Source organism: Tympanuchus pallidicinctus, unplaced genomic scaffold, assembly GCF_026119805.1.
Source record: "Tympanuchus pallidicinctus isolate F22 unplaced genomic scaffold, pur_lepc_1.0 scaffold12, whole genome shotgun sequence".
NCBI lineage: Eukaryota > Metazoa > Chordata > Aves > Galliformes > Phasianidae > Tympanuchus > Tympanuchus pallidicinctus.
Window position 1 is genome coordinate 7659914 of NW_026294637.1, and position 18638 is coordinate 7678551.

The window sequence follows — 18638 nt, forward strand, 5'->3', positions numbered from 1 at the left end:
CCGAGAAAGGTCTTTTTAAGAGGAAGGGATAGAGAGCTAAAAAACAAAAACATGAACCAACCCTTCGAAAAAGCAGCAGTGCTACAACAGAGGAGTGTGGGGAATATTAAGTGACACACACAGCTCCAACCCAGGACAAATGTTGGGATCTTTTCTCTGCCAAGCCCCACAATGTCAAACTGTCTACATTCAAGATTTCTGGCTGGTTCTTTGGTAGGATAGTGGCACCTCCTTTCTTTGCCCTCTGCAATGGGGAAGCCTCTGTGTGCCCCAGGTACAGCATGACACTTTGATGGCAAATCTCTTGAACACTGCTGTTCTCACACTGGTCTTTGGCTGCCTGGGACCAGCAGGGAAGGACTATTGCTTTCACTTCCATCCTCTGAAAGTCATTGGGAGCCAAAGTCTTGGTGGCACAGAACACACACTATTTTATATGCTTAATTCTAGCTGGTTAGAGGCAAATGGGAACAAAAGCATGAGAAGATCTGAATGGTGTTTTAATCTAGGGAAGCTCTTCCAAAATACAGCAAAGTACAACATAGCTGTAATAAACATGAAAGCTTTGTGGGCTCTGGTGTACATTAAATCTTGAGTGTTTGCTCAGTGCTGTCTGTCATATTCCCAACACAGATGATTTTTTCATTTCCACATCTTTCTTTCAGACTCAATCCTCTGTTTGGAGGAAGAAAAGCTAAAATATTTATTTTAGAGCAAGTTGTTGAATTTGTAAAATACGTTTCAAGATTTCTCTGCTCTTGTCAGCTGTTTGTAAAAACCACTCAGTAAGTTCTTTGGAGATCCTAAGTGGATTTCCCTGCCATTGGGTTGCTCCCCATGCTCATTGCTGAAAATTACTGCAGTCTACAGAAAAAGGTAACAAGGCTCCAGCAGCAGCCAATCTGGATCTGGAGGTGGAAAAGCAGCTCTGGGGAACTGCAGGTGTGGTCCTGGAGCTGGACTTTACAAACCAGGATCCTTTTGCAGTGGTCTTGGGAAGATTAGAGCTATGGTTGCACTTTTCTGAGGAACAAGTATTGCAGAAAAAACTCTTGCTTGTCCAGTATTTACAGGTATCCCTTCCCTGGAGAGCCTGATCAGGTCAGGCTGGTACCAAGCCACCAGCAGCCAGAAGGTGTGGGACAAGGCATGAACACACTGATGCCTCTTCTGCTCACACTCCTGCTCGTGAGAAGGGAAGCCCAGCTAATGTGCAGCATTGAAATTTTACTGTCTTCAAGGCTGATCCTCCTAAAGCCAACTGCCTTCATTTTAGGGCAGTAAACTGCCGGCAGCACAGAAAAAAGAGACTGAACTTTCTTTAGTAATCTAGATTTTCTTTATGGCTCTGCAAAAGAGCTGTTTTTTTTTTTTTTTTTTTTTTTTTTTTCCCATTTGGTTCTGTCTCTCTCATTACAATATTAGGCAAAACCTCTTTTCCCACATCATTCAGGATTACCAGTGTCTTGGCATATGCCCTTCTTGTAACAGTGGTGTCTGCCCACATTTTGTAGAGAACTCTGGAGTGACCAGTGACTCCCAGTCCAACCCAGTCCAATCAAGTGGGAGAACAGGACCAAAGGAAAGGGGCCACAGAACTGCTAAAGGACACAAAACCAGCAGTGAGGGTACAGTGGTTAAATCTTTGCATGTTTCCCTCATTCATTCCTCCTAAGGCAACATCTTTATTGTGGTCTTTGCTCCTACACAAGCCCACACATCATTATAGTTGTTTACATACCATCACTAGCAATAATAATGATAGCTAACTAATAATTCTTCATTGAATGTGATGAACGGCTGCATCTCTCAGTAAAAATAAATACGTGGGGAAAGGGAAAATACATCATTGTTACTATCAAATGAGGCATAGTGTAAGAAATTAAAATATTTGGCTTATGGAAAAGCAAGAGAAAACAACTTTGTAAAAAGTTAAACCAATAGGGGTAAGGATCATTTATTGAATGTAAGAGAAATTAGCAAGGAAAAGGGATAATTAAGAAAGATATAAATGTTTGCTGAAGTTCTGTATAACTGAATACCAGCAGGCATAAAATTAGAGCTCAAATAAGAACACAGATTAGAGCTGCACACTTCAGCTGACACAAACAATTTATACAGTTTATAATTTTAATTTTTTTATTCTGACATTTTAAAGGCTAAAACACATCCAGGGAAGGCAAACCCCACAAATTCCCCCACACTTAAGTGCCTAGCTCAGTAATGGAGCAGATGAAGCTAAATTTCTCTTTCATGCAGCAAGACACTCTGTAGCAGCCATCCAACCCTTGCAGCGCCCTATCTGCCCACCAGGCTCCTCCATACAACACACAGTGCTTTTAGACAACGTGCTGAGCAGGCAAAGCCTGAAAATTCAGGGATTACTTTCTTGCTAAAGTTCAAGGGCAGCTCAGGGAAATACTCCCAGGTGAGATCTGATAGGGCAAAGCTGTGCCTGCTTAAACACGAGGCTTTAAAAGGAAAGAAGAGCGAGGGGAGTGGTGTGAGAAGACATGAAGCTTAAGGTGGGTTATGGTTTGTAGGGCTGGATCTTATGTCTTTTAGCACTTTAATTCTGTGTTTCCAGGTATGCCATAGTCATGCCGTGACTAAAGTGGCACCTTTTTGCTTAGGCTGCGAGTCTGGGGCTCTTCAGTGCTCTCAGTGAAGTGGTGAGGGTGGGTTGATGGTTGGACTGGGGATCTTTGTGGTCTTTTGCAACTTTAAAGCCTCTATGACTCTAGAAATGTAGGAAGTTAAACACTCTTCTTCACTCTTGTTTTCAGCCCTCAAAGATTTAAGTTTTATTTGGTAATGTGTTGAAGTTTGGCTTGCTCTCTGAAGATAAAGTCATGAATCCAATTGTTTTGATAGAGCTTTCTGCACCAGCAAGGGGGGAAAGCAAATAGATTGGAAATATTCATTTAATAGCACTTTAAAGCAGCTTGTCCTCAGACTGCTGCACATCCAGAACATGCAGCAGTGAGGGGGCATAATGTTTCAACCTCTCTTAAAAATGACTTACAAGCTCATGCTGAAGAACTCTCACACTTGTGCTCTTCAGTATAAATATGCCAATATTAAACTCATGTTGCTGTTATACTTCTAAGTGTTTTTCTATATAGAGGCAGCAGAATGATTCCACCAGCATCTGTCTTCGATTGCCGCAATTCAGTGCGATGTGAAGCAGAGCCCCAAGACTGGTCTCATTAAGGGCAGCCTGCTGCTCTGCTTCATGATTTTCTTCCTCTCCTGACATGTTTACAGATGGCTCTTCAGTCCCTGGTCACTGTCAAATCAACGTGTTCCAAACACAAAGGTTTCAGTGACGCTTCTTTTTTTCTGTCCTAAGTCCTTCTGCCACTACGATAGAAATGAGCTGCACTACTTTAAAATGAAAGACTGGGAATGGAGCAGGCATGAAAGCAGGTGGTTCCAATTAGGAGATTCTGCTCATCTTTGAGGTGTAGAGGGCTATCTGGCATTTGGTCAGCTGTTCCAAGCCCTGCTCATCCACAGAAGGGCTGGTGGCAAGGCAGAGCACCATGTTCTGTCAGTTCACAGAAAACTGGGAATTGCAGAGGCTATTGAGGTGAGTTCCACATAAGCTTTCCAAGAAGCTCACCTCTACAAACCTGTGAAGCTTCTCCAGAGCTTGTATGATGAATTGCATTATCATTAACAGTTATCATGTATGTACATATATCCATGCTGGAAAAAGGCTCAGGTTTGTGTTGTGGTCAAGTAAGGGAATCAATATCTGTATTTAATGAAGTGACGTGATATTCTTACTGCTCTCTTTCTGGGATATTTTAGTATTAGTTTCCTCTTATATCAGAGGGTGAGAAGTCTCCAAGTATGCCCATAATTAATCATGAGGCCTGAGTGTGTTATTTCAGTTTTGCAGAGATTCAGGCTGTGCGTGTTCATTAAAGTCTAGTTCACCCTTTTATTTCCTAATGATTAATGTCGCTACTGTCACAGAGGACTTTACCCCCACAGTGGTGGAAAGGCTGGGAGCTGGCTACCATTGTAATTCTGCTCTCGTGGCATCCTCTATCATCATATGCTGATTTCTGGCCAAAGCACTTTCATTAAGACAATACAGGAAAAGTTGGCCATTGTGGTTTCCTAAAGGCAAAGGCATCACAGCAGAAAAATAAAGCCTTTTTAATATCACAGTGAGAGGAAATATGAGATACAAGGAGGTCAAGATGTGCAATGAAAACAATGCAAAAAGTTCAGGAATTTTTTTTTTTTTAGTAGAACAAAATGCAGTCTTTCTCTTTCAGAGACTAGAAAGGATTCATGTTACGGGCAAATGTGCCACAAAAGTTATAAAAGGCAATGGGGACACTTCCAGGTGGGTAAGCAGCATGTTGGCTCCAATCTCTCCCATACTGAGATACCAGCTGTCCCACTTAGCATGGGATTTCCTGCAGTACATTCACAAATCCCATGCCCCTCATTAGGTGGCATAACCTGTACTCCAGCAAGAGTGATGTACACAAACTGATCCAGTCTGCTACGTACAGTTGACAGAGGCATTGTTACTCTATAGGCCTTATTGGTCATAGAGTGTGTAGGACTCCCCATTGTGATTTCTGCCCATTTGAAGCTTCTGTGCTCCTGCTTGTGGTCTCTCTCCCTCCTTCCTGGCTCTCACAGCCCTCTTGTCACTGGTCAGTGGAGGTAAAGGTCCAGTGGTAGTTGTCAGAGCTGGCCGAGGCACGTGTTGTGCTCACCAATGGTCTAAATGACATTTAAAGCACATGCTTTAAATCAGGCAACCCTATTCTGGCTGAAGTCAGAAGACATAAATACAGGAACCCGTTTTTTTCTACTGCATCTTCCTTTGCTCATTGGCTCTGCAAAATGTTGTCATTTTGCTCCTTTTCTCTCCAGTTCTACAAGGCAGAACTTCCAGTGAAGTTGATGAGGATGTGGAGATTTAGCTTTAAGAAATAAGAAGGGTAGACCATCTTAATTTTCTCCAAGGGCTCAATAACCTCAAATTGAAGTGTGGCTTATTAGCAAAGGTCACGGAAGAGAGAAAACCTAGGAGAAAAAAGGGTTTGCAATTAGGAGCAAGTAACTGGAATAATACTTCAATTTCCATGGATGATGAGATGAATCTGTCCTGGCAGAGCTAGCGTGAAGAGAGGATGCGTTGTAGCATGAGTTAGTGAAATGTTTCTATTGTCCACAAGGAGAGAAAAAGCTATTTGTATAGCAGCATGTAAGGCAGTGCTTCCATGCTTGATCTGTTTTCTGAAAGTGGCTGGGTATGGCTGTGTTGACATCCTGATGGGGGACCCACATCAGGTTTAGACCTCAATGATGTCAGTAAATAAACAAGCTCAGAACGGCTCAAAGCAGAGGGTCTTGAAGAAATTTAAGATGGAGCAAAAATGTATGGAAACTCTTGTAAAACAACTGCACCATGATTGAGAGTGGTGATTCAACAGGAGAAATGCAGCATGTGTCTCTTGGTTGGGATGCTATTGAAATGGCACAAAGGAAAACAGTCCGGAATTCACAGAACAAAGGTCTTCAGCTTCAGAGCTCATCTTGAAGATGGGTGAGCACCTCTGGGATATTCCCACTGTCCTCTGTGCTTAGCAGTATCAGGACAGTCACTTTGGAGTTTCTCCTTGTTCCAAGAGGACAGCACACGTTCAAATTCAAAGCAAAATGAGATTGGCCATTTTTGAATTTAACATCTGAACTATGAGCCCTTTCTGCTCACAGAGTCCAAACTGTGCTTGCTTTTATCACTTCTGAGAGCCCATTTGTACTCCTGTAAGGTGTAGCATCCCAGACTTTTAGGTTGAAAGATTATCTCTGGGAACAGCTTACTCTTTGCCAGTGGATCCTAAGGTATAGGATCAGCCATGAGGCATTGCACTAAACAGGGCACGTCTCCCACTGACCAGCTCTGCCCTGTTGGTGTAACACTAGTAGATTTGCCAAGGAGCTTGGAAATCAGCGGAGACAGAAGGAAAGGCAGTGCAGGGCCTCTGGCTGAACCATTTGTTTTGATGTAAAGAGTATGCAGTGACAGTAGTTAGGGTGACAACCTGGGATTTAGGAAAGCTGTGCTCAATTCCCCGCCACGCCAAGTGTGACGCTGCACCTCTGTGCCACAGCTCCAAATCTATGTAATGGGACAACTGTATTTTCCTCTTTCATGGGGCTCTTGGGAAAATAAATGCCTTTAAAACTATGAAGTGTTCCGTTAACCCGACAATGAGATTATAGAAGAGCATTACACAGATATGGCAGAATCCAATGAAGACAGTTTCGAAATAATATTAGCATCTATTATCTTGAGTTTAGTTCTCTAAGAAGAGACCATTCTGTATCTGTGTTTCAGGCTATTAATCATATTGCTGATCCATTGATCATTCAGGACATTCCCTGGCCCTGAAAACCTAGAAGAGCTTTGACATGAAGTGTTTATCAGAATAAATATTTCCTCTATTGGACAGAAAGCTGGGATCTGACATTTTCCTACGTATCTCTTATTTTCTTATAAACTAGCAGGAGTTAATAAGATGCAGTGATGGTTTTTCCAGGGTGTTCTGTAACTCAGAGGAGTAGCTCGCAGATTTTAACTTTGCTCAGCTTTCTAGATATCTTGCCTGGGCTCTAGAGATAGGCCAGTTCAATGATTAAGGAGTTCTGTTAGTATCAGCACTGTTCAGAGTTCAGGCTGCTTTATCTCTGTCTTGCTCCTAGTCCCAGCTGAAATCAAGAGGTAGAAAGGCAAATTGAGTGATAGTGATTATTATTAATTGCACGACAAAGTTAAAAAGTTATCCAAACTTTTTTGGTGTCTCAAAAAAAAAAAAAAAAAAAAAACCAACAAAAAACCAGGTATGTGGAGTCTTAAGATTGTCATACAAATTGGTGGTTTTTTTGTTTGTTTGTTTTTTTTTAATCTGAGTCCATTCAAGCATACCACATGTTTGATATGGGCCTCGTGTAGCTTTATCTGAATCAGTTCTCCCAAAGTCTTAAACTCTATAATTAAGCTCTTTTTAGTGACTGGAAAACTGCCACTAAATTTGAAATCTGTCATGGTAATTTCAAGGCTAAAGGAATTAAATTTAACAAGAGATATTATTCCTAATTATTACCCTATCTCCAGCCCTTCGTTCTTGCCTAAGCTCTCTTAAAGTTTCGTTCGTTCCATAGCCACCTGATCACCAGAATTTTAATTAATGCTAATCAAGATGTCTGAGCCATGAATGCCCATAGATTATTCTCTTTGACTTAATGGTAGGTGTTCATCTCAATGCCTCATCTTATTTGCTGCTTGGGGTGACATAGCTTTCATCATTTCCTGTTCTGATACAGCTTTACCTGAAATTGTTTGAGTTGAATGAGCTGAATTTAATTTGTAATTTCAGACTAAATTACCACTTCTGTGCATTATGGCTGTCTTGCAGCAGGTAAATCCTTTCTGGAACTGTGCTGTTGTCACTGATACCGTATTTAGATGCAGGGTCTGATTTTCCTATCCCAAAGTGGTATAGATGAACTGCTTATACTGGCAATGTTTTTGTTAGTAATTTAGATTATTGATTTCAGCAAATGTCTTTATGGATTCCCTATAATTGCTGGCATAATGTTTTCCAGTGGTATTTAATAAACACTTCTAGAATTCTTAATTGGATGAGTATTACTAAAATAAGGTAACTTTACATATGTGAAGGAGAGGAGGATCAGTCCTCCCGGGGTAGATGCCTATTGAAGACCAGTGTTTGCACATCCATCCTATGAATGAAGAGGAAAGGAAAGGTTGGCTGGAAGAAGTTGTTCAGCTTGTTGCCATGCATGAAATTGTTGCTTGTCCTTAGTTTTCCTGTGGCCAATTTTTGACTTCAGAGTCATTGATTTCTCTTGATTTTTTTTTTCCTGTTCAGTAAACGATGTCTCTTACAGAACATGGCAATAGCTGTACTGGATGAAAAAGCTGACTGCCTCTGGAAACAGCTGAGAAAAGACTGGAAGCCCAAGGCAAAGACAGCAGCAAATTCTGGTGTTTTCCCAACACTTTCTCCCAGCTCTCAGTAATCAGAAGACCTGGAACTTTCTGAGCTTTCCCAGGAGTGGTGTGATGAGCTTACAGGCTGCTGGAGTTGTTGCAAAAGCCCCGATTCACCAAAGTGGTGATCCCCACAGATTTTTGAAGGCAGTACAGGGAGCGATGGCTCCTCATGAAGGAGGAATGATCTTCTATGATTGCACAGGTCAGTGCAGCAGGATGCCATGGGGCCCAGTGCCACGTTCACTGAGGATGCAGTGAGCACTTCAGTACTGTGACTGCTCTTTGTGAAACTTGGGCAAACGCATGACCCATTGCCAACACAGCAGGTGATTTGAGGCTAAACAAGAAAGCAGTGATGCTACCAGATTTCCATTGACAAGCAGGAAAAATGAGAGTCTGAAGTTTCCTCTGCATCTCTACTTGTGACCATCACATATAAACACAATGGCATTCAGTGAAGCGCTGGAAGTAAAGCAGTTGCATTTGTTCTCAGACAGGCTTAAATACTTTCATCTGGATACTTCTTTTTAAATAGCGTGTCCTTCTCTGAAGACATGGAGCTTTTTTTTTTTTATGTGGAGACTTAATTGAAGCAGTGTTATTTATAGCAGTGAATATTCATTCTTGTTAAAGGTGGTTCTGAGGGAGGCTAATAAATGTTCTTGTTTTCCTTTGCATCAGCTAACGATCTGGAAAACAAATATACTGCCATTCCTGGTGAAACATATCATGCAGTGCTGGATCACAGTGGTTAAATGTTGTATTTTACCGTCAATTTATTTACCCTTCACTTCCCCCCAGTGCTTAAAGCTCCTACTGCCATGCATCAAGCAGAGCTGGTGGGCAGTGCACATCCCAGAGCTGGCCACAGAGCTGGTCTGAGAAGTGAGACAATAGATGGAGCCAGAGAGACAAAGAAATAACAGGAGTAATTAGACCAGATCCATCAGTGTAACTGGGCCTGGTCTGGGGGTGCGTTAACGTTGTGGCACTGGTGTGAGGAGTGTCCTGTGATGTGTATGTGATATAGTGCTGAATATTGTTCCTGGTGACTTATTCAAAGAATTCTATTTGCAGAGGGAACCATTTCCAACTCTTGCAGGTTATGTTGAGCTCAGAGAGAAACAGCTTTGGCAGGTCATGAACAGACCCATGGGGAGATGAAAACGCTCTGAACTGCAGAAGCAGCCTCACTCGCACCTTCATCAGTTCTCATTTTGTAGAAGTTAATCCCTCTGTGAGCTTTTTGCAATGGCATCTCGCTATCCATTGACGATAAAGGAAGAGAAGGCATAAATTAGAAGCATGAATCATATCTCAATTTAGCCTGTCTCTTCTGCTAATAAAAAGCATAGGCTTCCCAGATACTCCTCTGCGATCAGGCTAGGGAGGAGGGTGGCAGGAGGAACAGGAGAAAAATGATGGCTTTTACAGTGGACTGGTTTCTATTTTCCTTTAAATAACTGAATTATCAATTAGAGAATTTTATTTTGTCTTTGTTTTGTGCCAAGAATATACTTAAGCTGGTTCTCTATTTCTAAGTGGGAGGAAAACTTGCTGGTGAAGTATCCATGTTGTCTCAGTGAATCCTGTGGCTCTGATGCAGATTTTGATAGAGAAAATTTTATGCAATAAACAGTATTTTACAGATGAGGAAATAGATATAGAGTTTGTGGAATGGGCTGTACGTAACCATTGCATCAGCAGGGGAATAGCCTATAGGCCCTGCTAGTTCCTCCTAGCCCTGAACTTTGCATCTCATGAGATTGACAAGTGTGTTAATATTTGTGAGGGTTTCAGACACCATAATGATGCAACAAGTAATCAGAACAGAAGATGCCGTTAGACATCCAGTAAGAATCTAGGAATTGAAACAACAGCAGCTCCATGTTTCTTTTCTTACAGCAGAGAGAATGTGGGTTAGGATTAGGTTGCAGTGTTCAGTTGACAATAGGAAGCCAATGCTTGTGAGAAGGCACAGATGTCTTTTAAGTAAATCGCATTTTAAAAAAAAAAGTGATGATATCTTCAGGAGAAATGAAATAACCCAGCTAGGATGTGGGCACAGAACACGAAAGTTTATTTTTTTCAGAAGAAATGATTTATTTTATTGCAGTGGTTCTTACAAGCTTTCTGTGGTGTTGTAATATGTTTATGGCAACATGTTTTTCAGTGTAATATCCTTAATACTTTACTACTTTTTTTACCTTATAGAAAGCCGCAGAATTTAAACAGACCGAACTTATTTCACAGGGGAAAAAACAACCACTGTAAAAACCCTCCCACAGACTAGTGAAAACAAATGTGTGCTAACACCACAACAAATATTGATGACTTCCAAGATTCCACATGGTAGTGGAACAACCGTTGGTACTCAGACAAAATAACAGGGTTACGTGTTTTGCAACTTAGCACAAAACTCAATGAAGATCTTCTGCAAGAAGACTTTGCACTGTGTCAGCTAACTGTTGTGCTGCTGTTATCATTTCTTTTCATGGGAGAAAGAAAAGCAAGGCAGTACAGAGTGTGCTTGTTGGACTGCTCTGTTGGGGATGGTAAGGCACTGGCACAGGTTGCCCAGAGAGGTGCTGGATGCCCCAGCCCTGCAGGTGCTCCAGGTCAGGCTGGATGGGGCTCTGAGCACCAGATCAGCTGTAGGTGTCCCTGTTCAGTGCAAGGGAGTTGGACCAGATTGCCTTCAAAGGTCCCTTTGAGCTCGAATGATTCTATGGTTCTTGCAAGGTGCTGCTAACATATATTAGCAGAAGAAACTCTCATCTGAGTTTGTACTAAAAGTAAGCCTCTGGAAAAATGTATCTTGGTACAACTCATTGCATTACAGAATCCAGCGACCCCAAATTCTGGGATGTGGTCACTGGTGTGCAGTGAGCTGGCTGGGGGTACAGCAGGAAGAAAAGTAAAGGAAGTAGAATTGTTTTCCCCTGTCTTTCCAGCAAATTTAGCTGAAGAGCCAGCAGTGTCCTGCCTGACAAGACTGTGACAAAGCAGCAATATTTGCCAGGAATAAGAAATGAAACTTGAGCAAGAGTTCTGAGTTATAAGTAGCAGTGTTTTGTGAAAGCGTCTGCACGCTTCCCCAAAGGCCAAAGCAGTTCTGCTGTTCCGAGGCAGGCAAAAATTAGCAAACCAAGAAAAGTGGCATCTCAAACAGTACAATTTTGTCCTCTAATGCTACTTCTGCACAGGAAATATAGGAAGTAACAAAGAAAGGACAGCTTCTGGCTAGCAAAAGGGCACCCTGCTCTGGTGTTCTCCAGCTGTGTAAACATCAGCCACAGCCTCAGCTGCTGCTGTGAGGAAAGGACATGGAGCTGTGGGAGCTGGGGGATCCTCCAGCATCTTTCCTTGTCCTGTGTTTTCTGGAAGCACTCTCTTTGACTCCATCTGTCCTTGGATTCTGCCTCCTGCGTGTCCCAGTGACTCCCAGAGCCTCAGCAGAGCAGTAGCACTGAGGAATAAGCCTTTCTTACCGCACCACAGGCAGAAGAGGAGTTTAATATCTGCAGGGTAGTAACAAGCAGAACCACTCAGATTGTGTCCACAAACCCATGTGATGAATGTAGCTCAGGTCAGCAGCAAAAGATAATGAAGGCTGTTATATAAAACACAGCCCTTGTTTTGGAAGCTAATATTCATCTTAAAGATTAAGTCCTTTCTGTGAAAACAGTAAATGCTCTGTCCTTGCCTGTGCCATTTCAGGCCTGCTGCACAGAGCATATCATGCACTGATATTTAAGATTTTGGTCCATTTTATACCCAAGCAGCTGAGTCCTCACTTCTTATTTGCTAAAGCCTGCCCACTGCTGGGGGTGAGATGCCTGCAAAAGCTTTCTGGACAGTTGTGTAACAAAATGCTGGCACTGATTGTGCAAGGAGATTTTTAGGAAAGAGCTAGAGAAGTGTGTCAGAGTAGTTTTGGTAGTACTGCCATGGGGTAGCTGCTCTCTGAGGAGGCTTGTGCTCTTTCCTTTGTTCTCCCTTCAGTTCTTGTCTTGGAGGCTCAGTGTATTCTTTCCTTTTGTTCCACTTATTAGAAGCAAGCACTTGACCTTCATTGTTTTTGGGACCTTGCATTGCTGCACAAGCAGCCCTGCAGCCCTGGGGTTTGTCCTGCTGTGGAAAATCATGGCTTAGGTTGGAGGGGGCCTGAAAGAACACCCAGATCCTACCCCCTGCTATGGGCTGGTTGTCTCTCACTAGATGAGGCTGCCCTGGGCCTCATCCAACCTGGCCCTGGAGCACTTCCAGGGATGGGGAGAACTCCTGTGGGCTACTGACATGTGAAAAGATTTCCTTTTCTACCTATGTTTACGGGAAAGAAGGGCACAAAACCCAAATGTTCATATCAAAATAAGAAAGGAGAAGTTTGTTATAAAATTAAGAGGGAAAAAATGGCAATAATAATTTGGCCACTGATGCTGGGGACCGTGAGCAAATACTGAGAGATGGATGTTCTATCTGTGCATGCCCTGGGGGTTGTTCATCTGCTAAGAATTATTTTCTCCTGCATGATGGAAATGATTTGAAATGCCTCCAGGAATGCAGCCAGCTCCCACCTCGTACTGTTCCTCCATAGGAGAGATGTGAAAGGAGGGAAAGCTGCTTCTGAGGCCCCAGACACAGTGTTAGTGCTGGCTCCATGGAATGTACTCTGGTTTCTACCATCAAAACCTCTTGCTTGCTGCATCTGTTGGCAAGATGTTCATATTGCTGTTAGTACCCTTGAAGGAAAATCTGAATGTTTTCACTCAGTACCAGACTGATCAAGTGTCCAACACGAAGCAGGTGGGAAGAGAAAGGAGAGAAGACCTAAAAGATTGATATGGATGTCCTCTAAGAATTTCTTTGTGGCTGGACTGGCACAGAAACTTGAAATCAGACAGACATCTTAACCATCTCTCCATTGAGGTGGGGTTGACCTCATCTCTCAGGTAACAGCAATAGAATAGGAGGGAATGGCCTCAGGTTGTGCCAGGGGAGGTTCAGGTTGGGTATTAGGAAAAACTTGTTCTCCAAAAGAGTGGTGATGCATTGGCACAAGTGCCCAGGGATGTGGTCGTTGGAGGTGTTCTATAACCATGGGCATGTGGTACAGAGGAACGTGGTTATTGGGCACTACTGGTGGTAGGTAGAAGGTTGGACTAGATGATCTTAGTGATCTTTTTCAATCTCAATCATTCTGTGATCTCAGACATTGCTGAGGTGGCAGCTCTACTTGTGTTTTAAAGGGAAGGCGGGCAGTGATGTAGAAACTAAGGGTCCAGTGAGTCTCCTTAGCAGGCTTCACAGAACAAAGGCATTTAAAGCAAACTGAGGGTTGTTCTGTTTTGTACCAAGGGCAGATTTGGCCTTTGGCCTGTGTTGGGATCAGGAAGAGAGGGAAAACATCTCTGACTGCTCTGTGCCTTCCTACATATCCACGCTGAACACGCTCTTTACTCTGTTAAATCCAATTTCCTCAGTACTATTTCTGGTATAAAAGTAAAGGGTCATTGAAGTTACCCTGATTACAAAACCAGAGTAAAAGAGAGGAAAATTAAGCCTCCTCGTCTCTTAGCCAGTGTGTAATTTTTAGCTGGAGTGAACATATTGCCACAAACTTGTCAGCAAACAAAATGAATGGTGATCAGAACTACCTGGGGAGAATGTGCTTACTGGGGTGTGAAATGCCTCGGCTGTCACTCCAGCAATCCTTGCAGCTCCAAGGACAAATGAACAGCATCTGTGCTCAGGCTTTTGTGTCTCAGGACTCCAGTTGTGGGTTGGACCTTCAGCACTCTTCCCTTTCCATCTCACTGATAGCACGTGTGAGAGATCTGTACCTTCCCGAAGGTGCCAGGATGGGTCTTTTTCCCCCTTCACCCTGCACAGCCTCAGGCCAAGTAAATCTCAAGCCAAGAGTAACGTAATTTCAATTGCTGTAAACCAAGGTTAGATGCTTCATGCTGTAATCAGAACTGGCAGCTTCCAGTGAGTTTTTTATTACTTAAAAGCAGAATTGATTGTATGGTAGCAAAGCTGAAATCACGAAAGAGCAATTTGTCTTGTAATGACCCATCTGGGGTACGTAGTTGACCTGCTCCCTAAGCTCTAATTTTAAAATGGTAGGACAGGCATTTAAGCCTATGACTAAAGCTTGAAGGAATTTCTAGGATCCTCCTGACCCCCCCTCCAGCACAGATTAAAGAGCCCCATCAAATGAGCTTCTGGATGTGCAATTCTGGCACTCAGAACTTTGCCCGTTCTGTTAGCAGATGTTTTGTGTTGTTTGCAGTCTGCATTCATCTGTCTCTACTACCTTCTCTCATCTATAATCAAGTTCTTGAGCTACAAATGAGCTGCTCAACAATGCACAACCTTATGTTCGTAACATAACCCACTAAAGCTGGCACATTTTGTAGAAAGGTTCTATTTCTAGAAGAGTGGATAGAGGGTTAATAGATGTTGCCCAGGCACAAACACCTTTTGTTAAAGCTGGTAGCAATCACTGAAGATGTTATGAGTAGCAATAAGCCATAGTTATGAGCAGCATATTGACCTGTCAGACTGTATATCAATCTATAACATTTGATCATCCATTTCTTGAATTAACTATTAATCGTTCATTAGTTCTTTATGAAGTATTTATATATTCATCTTTCATCTGAAGTGTGACTGTAATGCTAAAGTCTAGTACTTCACCATTGTGTTCAAATGACCACACAATCAGTAAAAAACAGGTTTTGGGAGCGTTCCCACCACTTTGGCTGAAAAAACTGCACATCAGTATCTGGTCCCAGATTTAGCCAGATGTGGGGGATTCGTTTTCCTTGTCTAGATACTGCACATCTTGCTGAAGCTGTATTCCCTCTTCTGTTAGAGGAGAGACCATGGCACTATTAGAGCAAAATAGATTGAATCCATCCATTTCAGGCCTCACAGAGTGGCTGAGGGTATTTAGATGTCCACATGTGGCATGAGTAGCTTAGATGCTAGCATAGGACACTCATCTTTATCATATCAGGAGGTCAAAGGAGGGTTAAAATTTCAGCAGGACATTCAGTTCATGGCACACAGTCTTTTATCTTTGGCTGTAGCAACTTTTACACTCTTTCTGGCTCTTAACTAATAATAGCAAAGCTAACTGACACTCATGAAAGCATTTTGTACAGCTTCCAAGCTGGGCACTGCACTCTTTTTGGTGTATTTACACTCCAGTTATCCTCCTTCATTATCTCCATGTCCTACATCATCAGGCAGCAATGTGTCAAAAGATCACGCATCACAAAACTAAGCCTCACCACAAAGAGTGCTGAGCTGGGAATGTGCAAGAAGAATATTTTGGCAAACTCTATGGGGAACAGAAAAGAACAGCAGATGTTTCAAATAGGCAAAAGCTTCCAGTTTGGCCTTGAGTCTGTACTCCGGACCAATCTCTAGATAACATCCTCCATCACTGCGCCAAAGGGAACAGTGAAATCATTCTGGTTCATCTTTTGATCCCGGTGTTGTTCTGGTATCTGCAAACTCTGGTAGAGCTGACTCAAATCCCTTCGAACATCATCCAAAGATGCCCAAAGATTTCATTATTCTCTGTCCCTGACTCTCCATGGCAATCATCCAACACCTCAGTTTGAGCCACTGGAGGCAAAGATCCCAAATATTCTCAAGGGGAATGGAGTGGTGAGAAGGTGAGAAATGATCTGCTGTGATATAGGGAGGACGATTCCCTATGAGTGTCTGAGCAAACGCGCATAGGTAGCAAGTTGGATGGTGGTTAGTAGATCGATAGGCTTGTAGTTGCTGAGGCATGGCCGCCTTCATTCTTTATTTAAAACAAAGGTTTCCAGCCTGGATTACAGTTCTCTGCTTGTCTGCTCAGTCGGGATCAAGCTGATGGGGTGGTTGTTCACCGAGGGTGTATCAAGCCCAGGCAGAGGCCTCACTGGTTCCTCCTTTATGTCCCAAACTGCCAGCCCATCTCCATCCTGCCCATCTGCAGCCTACCGACCCGTTCCATGCTGGCACCTTCAGCCAGGCGCTCAGGCCAAGGTCTGCTCTGGTGCCAAGGCCTCAGCTGCTGCTCTCAGCGTGGTCCTGCTGCAAGGCTGCAGCTTGGCACATAGGACAGGGATCCCGTGTCTCCTTTGGGGATGCCTTTGACATGGCTTCTAAGCAGGGGACAGACAACCCCAGGGGTGGGGGAAGAGGGCTGAACTTCTGCCCCTTGCTGGGTGCCATGGGCAGGCTCGCGCAACGGCGCAGCCACAAGGAGGGAGAATGCTCTAACTGCTGCTTTTAATTTGTACGCTTCTTTGTTTCATCCAGCAGCCTGCCTGTGTGTCGCCTTTCAAGTGATTTCCCTTGCTGCTTTCGCTAACATGACTTTATCCCTGCCGGAGAGGTGAGCCGGGGATATGTTGAATACAAAAAGAGAGAGGCAGGATAATCAAACACCTGCTCCCACTAAAACAAAGCCTTTCCTCTTCACAGGCTGTTGAGCACTGATGGGGAGAGGTGAAGGCCTGCACCAGCCCTCGCCCGGAGCTGGGCCCAGCCATTGGAGCAAGGTTGTAAAAGCAGAAAAATGAGTGTGCATTGCGCTTAGGCTGCAGTCATTCTGCCTAAACTGGGGAACATTCTGCAAATATTTCAAGTCAAATACTGCTGGTGCTGTCACTGCTGCCTTGCAGTCACTGGGCAGCCGTAGGTTTGCCTTGGTGACTCCAGCTGGGCAGCCTCCCGTTCGGACAAGCAAGACTACCAAAAGACTGCAAATTGGCCCTGTGAATATGCTCATGGCCACGTACAGGAGTGGGGAGCTCTGCCTGGCTGCCTCCTGGCTGCAGAAGCATTGCAAATCTGCTCGCAATACAACCATCTTCTGATCAAGTACACAGCAGATGTGCCACAATCTACAAGGGCATGGATGGGTGGATGGATGGATGGGCAGTGGCTGTACTGCCAGCCTTCTCCCAGAACATTCTGTTTTTCTCTTGGTTCTCACACAGCTCTGTGACAATCACAGCTTCCAAACAGGACCTTGGGCATTCCTTGCTCTCCCGAAGGACTTATCTCATGCAGGTATTCAGAACTTCACTGGTAATCGCTCTGACTTAACCTTAGTAATTTCAGAGACACCTGTACGTGGTGGCAATAAAGTGTCCTATGTTTCTCCCTAACACAGAATTCTCCATGTGGGAGGGTCATTTCTCTTGCTATGAACAGGAGCATCTGGCCCTCTGGCCATTGCCTTCATCAGGCCCACAGCTCAGAAGAAGAATTTTCTCCATATCGGTTACTAGGACCAGCTGCTCCAGAAATAAGATTATAGATCATATGGAGCACAGTGGCATCAGCTCTCTACCATATCAGAAGCCTAAAAATACCATCTGATCTTGACTGCTCTGAATCAATAGGGGCAAAGAGATGTATATTTCAGACAGGAAAACTCCAAAGCAAATCTATGCAAGTCTCTAAGGGCTACTATTACTTGAATGGTAACCAAAGGGAAATAGGCAAAGGAAAAGGAAATGCAACAGGGCTCAGAGAGTGTTTGCATATATTTGTTTCATAGACACACCTGCATGGCAAGTGCTTTGCACCATCTATTGCACTGCTCTCCTATACACCCATTTTTCATTATAGAGTTGCCATTTCTAAACATGTAAAACTAGGATGTGCTGGCATGGTTTAAATGGTGCTACAAGCACTGCAGAGAGGCACAGCGATAGCTGTGTGGGAAATGAGAGAAGAGAGGAATTCTCCTGAGCAAAGAGCAATATCAAGCAAATGCTGAACTGACAACCTCTGCTGCTGAGACCGAAATCTCTGGCAAAAAGCCACCAGCACGTATATCCATGCAGCAGTGAACAGCCCCTCAGCGGAGAGCGCGTCGGGAATGCATTCAGCACGTAAAGCATCAGCTGTGTGAAAAACTGCAGACAAGATAATCCTGCTGTTTCATCTATTGTGGAAATTTAGGTTTGGATTTGAAGGGCAACTTTCCGGGGCTTTTCAACTTGTTAATTCAAAGGCAAATGGGTGTATACTGGTGCTGGTTTCACACATCTCTCAGGTCAAGGATTCAAGACAACAGAGAGGGAAGTCTCCAGGGCTGGGTTTCTGAATATGCTGTTTTCTCTCCACTGCAGTGTGGTGCAATGTTCAATGCTACCAAGACATCAACATTTCAACATGTCTATGCTCCCTGCCTGGTATGCCCTGGTGAGCTCCCATTTGGTCTTGGCATTAATTGTATGGCCCTCGTGGTGGTTTGGGGAAAATCTCTTTATCAGTGCCCTGATGGAATAAAGATCGTGTGTAGCCTGAAGAGAAGAAAGTAAGGAAAAAAATGGGTTAGAGGTGACACTGGAGACTTGTTTGCCAGGATTTAATACATACTGGATAATTGGCAGCTGGCTTTCCATTGCCAGCTTTTCCATCTCAAATCTTTTTATTTCCTTAGGCAACATTTACTTCTGCTTTTTAAACAAAGCACTCTCAGAGCCAGAAAATCACAGTGCAGACTTACTGACTGCATTCAGACAGCTCTCCAAACCTCCTAAATGCATTAAACCAC

At 43.5% G+C, this 18638-nt stretch overlaps 1 long non-coding RNA gene across 1 annotated transcript; it reads left to right on the forward strand.

The window, feature by feature from the left end:
- The first annotated feature begins 2458 nt into the window (after positions 1 to 2458).
- Positions 2459 to 10072, forward strand: LOC128075425 (uncharacterized). The gene is made up of 2 exons (XR_008203815.1): positions 2459 to 2525; positions 7951 to 10072. It is a non-coding gene; the product is annotated as an uncharacterized LOC128075425 (long non-coding RNA).
- The last annotated feature ends 8566 nt before the right edge of the window (positions 10073 to 18638 follow it).